Below are 12,914 nucleotides of genomic sequence, written 5' to 3'. Positions count from 1 at the left end.
TCAGTGAGTTTTTGGATCTCCTTTTCCATTTGGCTCATTCTGTTTTTTAAAGGCATTCTTCTCCTCATTGACGTTTTTGACCTCTTTTGCTATTTGGTCTAGTCTGTTTTCTAAGACATTATTTTCTTTAGTATTGTTTTGTGTCTCCATCCCCAAGCAGTTGACTCATTTTTTTGTAATTTTCTTGCATCACTCTCATTTCTCTTCCCAATTTTTCCTCTATGTCTCTTACTTGATTTTTAGAATCCTTTTTGAGCTCTTCCATAGCCTGAGACGAATTTATATTTTTCTTGGAGGCTTTGGATGGAGGAGCTTTGACTTGACTATCTTCTTCAGAGTGTGTATTTTGATCTTGTCACCATAATAACTTTTTATTGTCAGGGCTTTTTTTCTCCATTGTTTGTTCATTTTCCCACTCTATTCCTGAAATTTTAACTTTTTGTTAAAGTAGAGTTTTGGTTCCAGAGTGGAGGGGTAATTGTTTCAAGCTTCAGGGGATTTGTGTAGCTGTTTTCAGAGATACTTCAAAGGACCTGTAAGTTTTCAGTTTTTACATGGTGGTATCATCTAAGGAGAGGTGTTTTCTACTCTCCTGGCCTGTGCTTTGATCTGTAAGTGATCACAAACACTCTTTTCTGCCCTGGAACTGTAATAAGCATTCCCCCTCTATTACTGTCACATGCTCCGCTTTGCTAGTGCTTCTTCCTACCCTGGGACTGCTACCTAGGACTGGGACCCAGATCCAAGTGTGGGCAAATCAATGGAGTCATGCCTCAGTGCTAGCAAAGAGACTCCTATAATCTCCTTCTAACCAGTTGTTTTCCCCTTTAACATCTGTATGCTTAGAGCTTTGGAAACAGCTGCTGCCACTGCCCCTGCTGACTTTGTCACTCTCCAGGCCTGCTGGGACCCAGTCTGCATTAGTATGTTTTGTGCTAGACTAAAGTCCTCTCTCAGCATGATGCAACAGGCTTTTCCTCCCTCCTTTGTAAGTTATCTTTGGCTGGAAATTTGTTTGTCTGTCTTTTTATGGGTTCTGCTGCTCTAGAATTTATTTTACAGTCATTTTTAAGTATTTGGAGGAGAGCTCAGGTGGGTCCCTGCCTTTACTCTACCATCTTGGCTCCATCCCTCAAGTGCTTACATGTGTCAGATATTATGTAAAGCGCTGGAGATACAAAGACGGAAAAAATAAAGATAAAACATGAAAAAGTCTGCCCTCAGGTTCAGGAGGTTAAGTGACTTGTTCACAGTCACACAGGTAGTTTCAGAGTCAGGATGTGAACTTGGGTCTTCCCAATTACTCTATCTACTGTGCCACCTGGAGGAGATTGAATAGTAAATCACTTGGTTTGGTGAGTTTAAAGTGCACAAAGAAGTACTTTAAGAAGGGTGGATTGAAACTAGACTACAAAGAACCTTAAAGGTCATTTTAAGGAATTTGTATTTTATTTGGTAGTGAGAAAACACTGAAGTTGTCTGAGCAGGGAGGTGACAGATGCATTAGCTAGCTGTGTAAAAAGATAATTTGGGGGGTGGTAATCCATATGAAAGGTCTTATAGACTTTGACTGAAATTCAAAGGAGTAGCTTTTAATTTGATCTTTAGCTTATTGGTTTGTCAAGAATGAGGGCAAAGAATATTTAGGTTCAAGATTTATATATAGTCAAATGCCTGATGGAGCACTTCAAGAAATACTTTCACTTAATAACAACAATCTACCATGTCTAAATGGCCACTTCCTTTGAACAACTAGTACTGACTTAAGTGAGGTTGTTTTTTAATATTTACTTAGTTCTCACACCAAATATGGATACAAAAGGATTATGCTTATAGAAGATGAGATATTTTTAATGCTTCTTAGCATAGGGGTATAAGGGAATCAAGAGCCCTAGATTCTCATCCCCATTGTTGCAAAAATGAGGGGCATGACTTTGAGCACATCTCTACTTTTTTAAGGACTTCTGTTCCCTCTTCTCCAAAATGAGGAAGTTGGACTAAATGATCTCTAAAGATCTTACTGACTCTGCTATTCCATGGAATTATTCATGAATCAGATGGGGAACAGGGTTGATGGAATAATTCAATCAAGTCACTTCCACCCCACTTAAAGTGATGACTAATCAATCAATCTCAATTGTAGGCTTTAGACTAAGTAGGACAAGTCCTCAGAATCAGAATTATGTTGTAAAAAAAAGTTATGCTTGGATAGGCTGCAGAAAATCAAATCATTTATAAGTTATCAAGTTAGTTTAGAAGCAAAGACAACGATAAGTTTGGAGGGAACATGGCATTGTAGCAAGACACAAAAACAGGAACCATTGGGGTAGAAAGAGAGACCTTGGCTTTGGAGTTGGTGTAGGTTTTCTCCTCTACTCTTCCTTTGACTGGAGGACTTTGAGAGTTTCAAAAGGTCTGGATGCTGTGAGACTTCTCATCTTTCTAGCAGTATTCTAGCAATTAATCAAGATTAACTAATGGTTATGTCTTCCTTAGGAGATAAGGAAGAACTGGATATAGATCCATAGCTCCGCAAGGGACCCTGCTTAGAAACCACACTACGGCTAAGGGAAATTTCTTGATCACAGATCTTATGAGAGCAAGGTATTTTCAACCATCAGGTATTGTCATTTCCTCTCTGCTATATGTGCTGTCTAAGTTTGAATCCACCTTTCCCTGGACTTCTTATGTGATTGTGGGAGAATGCACTATAGTCTTTTGGAGGGTTATCTTTGTAACAACTGTTCTCACTATACAGTATCACCTTAATAAATTCTTCTTCCTAAAAGCTACTAAAGGTTGATTAAAGTAATTTTCAACCGATAATTATAGATGGAAAGCTGGGCTGATGGCATCTCTAGCTCCTCAGGGGTACAACTAGAACTCTGAGGGGGAGATTTAGTCTTTCTTCAGGACCTAAGATTCATCTCTAAAAGTGGGCATTGGGAGAAGTAACCTCAGAAATATGGGTTACATGTTGAAATCATGATTGTTATATTTAAAAAATATTTCTCTATGTATCTGATCCTAAAGCTAATTATTTTTATATACTGACAAAATAACAATCTCTTTGATGAGGGTCATGAAGGGGTTTCTGAACTATCTGTTAGAAGGCCTCCAAGAAGGGAGATTGATATTTCATGGTTTTAACCTTTAGCCTTTCATAAGTAGACCTAGAGTGCTTCTCAGAACTTTCTTCCTTTCCTCCTTTGGATATATTGTTCTAAAATAGCATAGAAAAATGTAGCAGTTCAGTTTGTCTCATAAAATCCCATCCATGCAAATGTCTTTGCTTAATCATGCATTAAATCTTCTTTAGCTAATCACCCAGCATGAAATCATGTTGGAAATATGAATGCCTGGGAAACTTGTCTAAAGGACCGTCTGTCTGATTGCCAACGTGCCTGTCTATCTGAAAATACACAAGTCTACAACTCTACATATCTTTATGTATACATCATAACAGGTGACATCTGTATAGTATGTTAAGGTTTGCAAAACACTTTATATCAATTATCTTATTTCATTATTGGGGAACAGAATTCTAACTTAGAAGTTAGAGAACCTAGATTTGTATACTGCTTTGTTACACGCAAGACCCTTGGCAAGTCATTTAGCTTTGGGGGCCTTGAGTCCTCTGGAAAAATGAGAGTGTTGGATTAAGCAGCCTCCAAGTTCCCTTCAAAAATCTAAATTTAAGATGTGGTGGCCCTAAGGTCTATTGATCAAACCATCTGCACACATAGGTAGACACATCATACATATGAACATTTAGCTGTTCATTTGCTATTTATCACCATTTAGGAAATGAGACTATGCTGAGACTTTTAAGTTATAGGCTTATTTGACAGTTTTAACATCTCAGGAGTGTTAAAACAATCAGCTATGGGAAGAAACGGGTAAATATATGCATAATTTTTCACTTTTCCAGCATGAACCAATACTTCTACAAATGACTTCCAGTAAAGACAGTAGAACATATGGAGAGTGAAAAAAGGAACTGGTTGTATATCACTCTCAAGCTGAACACTACTAATGTACTGATCCAATTTACTGGTAGATATGCTTACATTTATCCACATGCTTTTTTTTTTATCCACTGTGCCTAGAACACTGCCCAGCACACAGTAGGTAATTAATAAAATCTTGGAAATTGAATGCAGGGATGAAGGACCAAGGCTCTGGTAAATTTTTCTACTTAAAAAGAAACCTTTAAAAATCAAGAGGACTTCCCATTTTGAAACATAAGCAAGAATCTTTCCTTGGTTTTTAAGATCCACTAATAAAGTTTCATACAAATCCAGTTACCAACAAAAAGAAATATACTACAAACATAACTGCCTTAAAGGAAAGACAATCCAGACACCAGTACTGCTTGTATCCAAGCTCAACACATTACTTGTTTCTTTTATTTCCTCAATAAATGGGGGTGAAGGGAGGAAAATCAATTGAAAGGGGAAAAAAATGACACACACACACCAAAAAAGTACATTACATTTGAACACATACTTTCTCTGATATGATACAATAAAAAGTCCTTAGTGTTCTACTTTCCTTTTGTCCTAGATTACTGCAGCATTCTCTTTCACTAATGGCCTAATAAAACAAAAATAAAATGATATTTTTCTTTGAAATGTGCTTAGAGAATTTTAATTTTTATCTTCACATACTTTTCCACATTTCTTTGGGAAACCATCCAATACATGAAATCAGTCAAATTCCCCCTTCTTTTCCTGCCCCACATTTTTTATTTCACTTGGAGTTCCATCATGAATGGAGGGCCTATAAAATATAGATGTAGAGGAAAAAGGAAGCAGTACAGAATTGGCCCCAGCCTTTATGAACATCAGTGGTGTAGTTAGATGTAGAATCTGACATCCATATATCTGCTCTCTACCTTCTGTACTTCCCTACCCTTGAAAAAAGACAGGTATAGAGAGAGTGATTCTTTAAAAAGAGAGAGAGAGAGAGAGAGAGAGAGAGAGAGAGAGAGAGAGAGAGAGAGAAGGAAAGGATTTCTCAGAGAGTGAAAATAATCAGTTATACTTACCCTCAACTTCTTGGTATTATTACTATTACTTAAGAAAAGAAAATATTTGTGCTATATAGGCCATTCACAATTACCCTAGCATATATCCACACTAGTTGTACACAAATCTTGAGCCGAGGATTATTCCTTTAGAACCTCTCTTCTCAGTTTCTTGATTTCTGAGTCCATGCTACTGTTGCCACTAACCGAACTGTGCTCAGTTTGTTTTGACTGGATGTTTATTCCTCCCCCCAAAAAAACGTTCAAGGTTTTTAAGGAAAATGTATAGGTTCTTTCTTTTCAATCTGCAAAGACGACAAACTCTGCTCATACTTAGAGCAATGCTGATTTTTCCAATGAGTCTTCTTTCAATTTACAATGCCACTGCTAAGATGCTTCAAAAACTTCCCTGCTCTTCTAATACTACCCAAACCCCTCCCCAAATAAACTGTGAAGTTGTTGAAAATTATTGCAGTGTAAGAGAACTAAAGAAATTAACACAGTTATTTCATAGAATCTGTGGTGGTTTCTGACACAAAAATTTTCCAGTCTGAAAAATGAAGAGCCTCTTTGGTCAAATGTTAATTTACTGTAGTAGCCTCTTTTGTAGCTTGTAATTAACTGGGCATTCCACAGCACCACTATTGAGATCATTAATTACATCATGAGAACATCTGCCATCAATGTTGCAGCCCACAAAGTGGGCTGTTCCACATATTTCTTTAATGGTTCCAGAGAAATCTCTTGCCAGAGATTGGTGCCACATTTGTTGAGCAGTGTTAATAATCTGATTGAGACTGATATTTTCACTATGTTTAATGTTTTTTCCGCTTCTTTCTGTCCCAAAGAGGTTTCTTTAGGGCTCTGATGATCAAGGCTGAGGCAGAAGACACAACCTCCATCAGGGTCTGTCTATTCTGAAAGGTAAATTTCACTGTGATCCTGACCTTTCTCCAGTCACCAGTTGTCTTCATGACGTCATCACTAACACTTTTGGGAGACAAACCCAAGGGACCAATATTGGAGGCCAGAGCAGATGTGGCACCAGCTTCACCACCAATTTACCTTAAAAACAAATTTGGGCAGCATGGTGGTGACAGAAGTCAGAGGCTCAGTTTGGATGCTGCAAGGTGGCTGCGGGTGTCAGATTTAGCTGAATTCTGGATGACCAAAAGAAGTTATACCTTCATCATCCATGAGCTGGGAACAAAAGTTTGATATTATTTTTAACAGGTATTGATGAATTTTGTGAAAGTAATACTTACCAAAAGCACCCAATTAATCTACCATAAAGTTTACTTGTCAAGAAACATTTAAGCAAAGCCACCTAATAATAAATCTGTGATTGATTGAAATAAATCAGCCCTATTGCTGTTTAATTTAATGAAGTGTGCCAGGTCATTGCACTCTCAAGGGCTGACTTTTGCTATTAATATTAGCTTTTTGTTTGTTTGTTTGTTTTTATTTTTTAAGGCACTACTGAATAACCTGAACACTTCTTACCCCAAGAGGGAATCTAAGATTTCTGACACTGAGAGATATTTAAGGAAAGCATGGCTTTTCTAAACTTCCAGACCTCTTGAAGGCATTCTCATGCCTGACCACCTTGATTCATGTGTGTCACATAGACTGTGATGTCACCATGAGCCAAAACTGGAAGAAGAGGGTGAAACCCCCAATGGTGAGTGCACACACACACATACACAACATATGTATGCCTGTATGCATGTTTACATGCTTGCAAGTACTTTACATATGCTCATTCCTTTGATCTTCATAACAGTTCTGGGAAATAAATGCTATAGTTATCCCCATCTTATGTGTGAGGAAACAGGGAAACAGAGAGGTTAAGTGATTTGATCAGAGTTATACCTCTAGTAAGTGTCTGAGGCAGGATTCAAACTCAGACCTTTCAGACTCCAAATCTTTCAGACATTTTGTCTTGGATATTTTAATGATACAAGGCCAAAGAGTGAAGAGGAAGTTATCATTTATAAACCCATAAGAATATGAGGGCCCGTGAGGACAATTTACAAACAGGAAGGACCCTTACACAGTGAGGTTCAAGAAATAAAGATTGCTGTCTGGTGGTTCTTTGCATTGACAAAGGCATCATATTCACTTCACTCCTCGGGCTCTTGGTATTTTCACTGGGTATAGTCAAAGATATCTTTCTCATTGTCCACTGGGAGGAGTTCTCTGGCAACTCCAGGGACTCCCAAGGGTTGGTTTGTATACTCATTGACTGTGAAGCCCTTCTTATTGAAAATTTGGCTGCCAGTGAAATAAAAAACCTCACAGTAATAATGGTGCTTGGGAATCAATCTGTTATCAATTCTTCTATATGGATATGCAATTTCTTCATCTTTACTTGACAGCTAGCAAATAATCATAAATCTTGTGTCCCCGTTTGACAGATTGTCTGTGATGAAGTGAACTTTCTGTAGTTGTTCTACAATTTGATGCAACAGCTTGAGCTGTTTAGCTGACTCAGAAGTGAAGCTAGGATGGGTGAGAAGAATATCCATATGTCTACTTAAATCTGCACCTCATTGGAAATTTTCAGATTGTAGCAGTATATTTTGGGTCAACTCTTAATTTCATTCAATACAATATCTTGTATTTGTAAAATCTCCTCCCTGGGAATTCTCTTCTCAAAGTCTTTTTTATCATTTGTCGGATCTCTTCCCTGGGAATTCTCTTCTCAGAGTCTTTAAAATACCTCAGCTCAGTTGGGTCCATTGGGTCACCTAACTTCCTAGGAAGACTAGAAAAGGGAACTCCTTGTATATGATCCTGCAGGCCGGAAGAACTATCTGAACATAAACAACTTCAAAAACAAAAGTTACTGGCTTAGAGGTGTGGTATAGATTTCCTGTGATTCTGGAAAAGAAGTGGTTCCCTGGGAATGTGGTCACCATCTGCCATGAAGTGAGAAAAATGAGAAATTACATGTTACAGTCAGAGCAACATAGAAGGAAGATGAGAACGCTGAACTAGGAGCAACGATCATCCAACAGGTGCTATCACCTGTTGTAGGTGGGAGCTAACGGAAAAGCAACAATGCAAAAGAAACCAAAGAAGTCATGGGGATCACTATCAGAACAGCCCCTAACGTCCTCCTACTCCCCCATCCCTGAATTCTACCCTGGGAAATCAGATAAGATGCTCCAGTTCTTTGGAGGACCTCTTCATTCCCGAGGATTATTGCTGTTTTCCCTGCATTCTGATATTGTTAATTACTTAACCAGAAAATGTACCTGTTCATTCTTTGAGCCTCATCAACCTGTGCTGGTCCTTGAGCATAGAGGAGATAAAATGCACTAGTAACCATCTTCTCAAAATGAAAAATAAGATGCCCTCAATGAGCTTACATTTTATAAATAGGTCAACCAAAGGTCTGTGATTTCTTTGGTGTAAATCATCTGTTGACCAAAGACTACTATCTTTCTATGCCTTAATAAATGGGCTTTTCATGCTCTAGTGGGAGAGAGAGAAAGAGACAGAGACAGAGACAGAGACAGAGAGAGGGAGAGGGAGAGGGAGAGAGAGAGAGAGAGAGAGAGAGAGAGAGAGAGAGAGAGAGAGAGAGAGAGAGAGAGAGAGAGAGAGAGAGTATATCCTCAGAACCTTTCCAACAGAGTTGAACCTGACAGAGCTCATACTATGCTGATGTGGCTTTCTAGAATTTATGGTCACCTCTGTAATGTACTATGGTGCCTTAGAAAAAGGCTCCAGTGGACAAATTGATCAATAAAAAACTGATCACCTAAATTTTAGATCTTTTTATCCCCACAAATTAAGAAAGTTCTTCTTTTATATATCAGGGCATATGGTATAAATATGGCATCTGTTGCCAGTCATACTGATGTTATCCTTTGTTTGTTTATTTTCTACTTCTATACATTGGTTCTTTAACTGATTCCTGCAGGGTAGAAGACTTAAAATTTATTGTGAAAATGAGAACTGAGAATTAGTAGATACTCTCAATTCATTTCTATATATCCATAATAATTAAAAGTGTGAGGTGCATTCCAAAGATACTATTGAAGCCCTAAAGAATCATCTTCTCCCTCAATCTTCTGTTATTCACATAGAAAGATGGTATGAACTTTGATTTGTTCTAGGAGTGATGATGAATTTTGGATGATCTAGTTACACTCTGTGTCCTGGTTTTCATTTTAACCATTTATATGTAAATGCAAGATTGTGTGGTTAGGGTTAGAGGTGCAGTCTCTGTCCCTGCAGCACAGCCAAAACATCTGGGCTATCCAGGAATCAAACTGATGCTTTTGAACTCATTAACCCCAGGCCTTAACTAACTGAACTGAAATCAGACCTCATGCAAAGTCATCAATATCAGTGAACAAAGGATCCTTGCTTGTAATGGGGATTTCTAAATGAAAATCAATAGCACAATGCAATCCTTTAATGTAGGCATTCTCTATGGATAAATGGGGAGGGGCACCAGACCCATTAACTATTTGAGAAGGTAGAATGCACAGAAATTATGGCGTGATTTTGCAAAGAACAATGATTCCACTTGCACAGGATAACTGGACAAGTTTCTAATTCAGAAATGTCTAGCTTCAACAGAACCTGTTGATGTAGAAACAGTTTTGCACCATTAGGATAAGGGATGCATTTTCTCCCCAGTGATCAGTAGCAGTTACCAATGTCACTCCTTCTCTCTAGATTCATTATAGCAGGAAATAGCCACAAATGAAGCCAAAGAATCCCTGACCACAGTCAAATTATCCAGGTGAAGTCTGACCAGTGGAAGGAACCATTTTTTTTCCTCTTAAGATGCCTCCAACAAATCTTCTGTTGATTACTGTTGTGAATTTCCATTTTAGTGTTCTTCTTTCCCAGACATTTCTACTGCCCTCAGGGTAAATAATGACTCTCTGTTCTAATGACCTTTCTATATAGGCCTTTTCAATACCTATTTGAAGACTTACAAAAGAAAAAAAGGCTTAATATTTTATTTTCCTTCTGTATATAATATGCAAAGGAAAACATGCAAGGTCTTGACATAGTCAGAGTCTAGAGGACTCACATTATACTTTGGAGGCATAATGACAAACCAAAACTTGAATTTTAAAGGCCAACAATGAAAATATGCAATGAACATATGGGGGGCTCTTTACAAAGTTAGGGTGAACAGGAACTCAGTGAATGATTTGTCCCATGTCACAGATTTAGAAAGGATCTAACACAGGGTTTGAACTCAGGTCTTCCAGACTCCAGGTTCAACACTCTATGCACTGCTTTACCTAGCTGCCCCCAAAGTGAGCTATATATTCCCAAATTAGAGACCGTTAATGTTTGTAACTCCTGTCAGGAAATAGAGTATTTGAATACAAAGTGAGTGGTTCCCATTTTCAAGTAACTTAAGGTGAATAATAACCATATAGATAAAACTTAGTGAATGGTCTTCTTATGTGTTAGGTCAGTAGAATATATCTTGGTAGAATGTAAGTTCCTTTGAAACTAGAACCATTTCATTTTTTGTTTGGCATAGTGCCTTTAAAAGAAGAGAGAGACCTATAATTTCATCATTAAAAAAGAGTTTTTTCTGGCAATGAAGATCAATACATGTTTTTCAGTCTTAGAGAGTTGCTTAGAATGCTTGAGTGACTTGCTCACAGTCACACAACCATTGTTGGCTCTCCACTCCACCATTGTCTACTGCCTTGTGAGACCTTAGACATCCAAGTCTTCTATGTTTCTTGCTTTTTCATATACTCCATGGTATTTATTAGAGCATTCCCAGCCATACATTGATTTACTTCAACTTAACAAATGTTTATTAAATAGCTACTATACGCCTGTCCCTGTTTTTCAACATTAAAGATACAAAGACAAAGTTAAAATAGCTGCCACCCAGGAGCTTATATTTTCCTAAGTGTATATTAATTACATAAAATCACAAGCTTTCTGTATTAGAAGCAGAACCAATGGATATAAGTGGTCCAGGAAATGAATATGAGAACAGTCAATGATTTATTTAAAGATATCTATTCAGAATGTTTCCTTCATGCAAGATGTTAATCTGAATAACCTGTGATTTTACTGTATTATATATTTATATTCCTTTAAGAAAAAATCCCACATGTAAAATGATTGCAATTTTCTCCAGTAAGTGTACATTTTTCTATTGCTGTTTGTGAACTTTGTGTTCCTAAATGTGTGTTTTATATAGCTTTTGCCTTGGATTTCCCTTGTTTCAATCCTCTAAACCTGTCAAGAATAACTCCACCTGTTTTATTGTTCCCATAAATTCATAAGAAACTGGTAGCTAAATCCAATTTGTGTCATTCTTTGTAGCCTATTCCAAATCTCCCAGCATGTTTCACAAAAGTAGAATCCTATTAACACCAAATAACCACCTCTGTATTTTATTCTATAGTTGTTACAGCCCTTCCAATGTCACAACTCTTAAAGAATCTGGTCTCTCCATGAATCTATTATGATGAGAACCTTCAAACTCATTATCTTGTGAGGGAGAAAAAAGTTTGGCATTTGTATCAAACATTATTCAAGTTTTTCTTAATAAGCTTATGTCTTTCACAACCTAAGTTGAAATATTTTGACAAAGAACTTTCAAATGGTATAGAGCCTAATAAGGCTCAACATTTATTAAAAAGAAACATTTTAATACTTTTTAACCATTCCTTTTAAAAATATGAATTATATAAGAAAAATGCAACCTGAACAATCTTTAGCTTTGGAGTTAAAATGATGGCTTAATTTACATAAAAGAAAGTCAAAAGACAAATTTTTGAAGCATAGACTAGAACAGCAGCATAGTCTGGCTATTTCGTTTATAATTTTAAAAGAACAACAGATGTTCACTTTAAAATTGGTCTGCAAATTGACAACAAACACTGTGTTTTATCTGAATTTATCTGACTCGTCCACTATGGTATTCTACATACAGTCAATACTTTATAAATTTCTAGCACTTGGCACATTGTCTGGCAAATAACGATTCCTTGAATATTTGTTGATTGATTGATAGAAGAAATGTGTGTGTGTGTGTTTGTTAGAGAAAGAAAGAGACAGAGAGACTCATCCATCAAATGTGTGTATACAATTTGAATCATTAAGTTAAAATAATTAAGAGTAATATTCCTAATTTGAGTTATACAGTCTCAGAGTTGGAGTTAGGTATTCTAATCCATGAGGCAGGTAGGTGGCTTAGTGGATAGAGCACTAGACCTAGCATCAGGAAAACCTGAGTTCAGATCCAGCTTCAGACACTTACTAGTTGTGTGATGCTGGGCAAGTCACTTAACCTCTATTTGCCTTAACCCATTAAAGAAGAAAATAGCAAACCTCTCTAGTATCTTTACCAAGAAAACCTCATGGACAGAATTGGCATGCTATGGTTTATGGGGGTCACAAAATTATTCACATAACTAAATCATTGAATAATAACTCCAGACTGTACCTGAATCTGTACCTCCCCTTCAACAAAACTATCTATTCAACTTCCAGCCCAATATCCCCTCCAAGCCATCATCACAGGAGCCACTTCCTATGGAGAAGGGTCAACCATCTACTAACTCCAATATCAACTGTCATAATCAGAAGAGGGGTAGGAGAGAGGGAGTAGACAGATGCTAAGTGGGGCATACCACCAACACCAACTCTACCGCCATTTTCTCTCACCCCCAAGTGTAAACAAACAAGAATTCAGGACTCATTTTGCTTGTCTAGAACATGTATTTCTTTTTGTTATTAATATCTTCTATGTTGGTTTATGTGCTTATGCTCAGTATTTTTAGTTGAGTTTTCTTCTTCATATCTTTGGTAATTTCAATCTGTTTTTTCCCCCCTTCTATTACTCTATCACTCCCTTTCTAACTCCTTCCCTTTT

General features: G+C 37.2%; 2 pseudogenes; both read right to left on the bottom strand.

Annotated features, from left to right (window-relative positions):
• Window positions 1-5,615: 5,615 nt before the first annotated feature.
• Window positions 5,616-6,099, bottom strand: LOC140531820 (large ribosomal subunit protein uL11-like; annotated as a pseudogene).
• A 119-nt stretch (window positions 6,100-6,218) lies between these two features.
• Window positions 6,219-12,696, bottom strand: LOC140531819 (DNA polymerase beta-like; annotated as a pseudogene).
• Between the last annotated feature and the right edge of the window lie 218 nt (window positions 12,697-12,914).

The sequence above is a fragment of the Notamacropus eugenii genome, chromosome 3 (genome assembly GCF_028372415.1).
Source record: "Notamacropus eugenii isolate mMacEug1 chromosome 3, mMacEug1.pri_v2, whole genome shotgun sequence".
Taxonomy (NCBI): domain Eukaryota; kingdom Metazoa; phylum Chordata; class Mammalia; order Diprotodontia; family Macropodidae; genus Notamacropus; species Notamacropus eugenii.
This window is presented reverse-complemented; position numbering and strand designations above follow the sequence as displayed.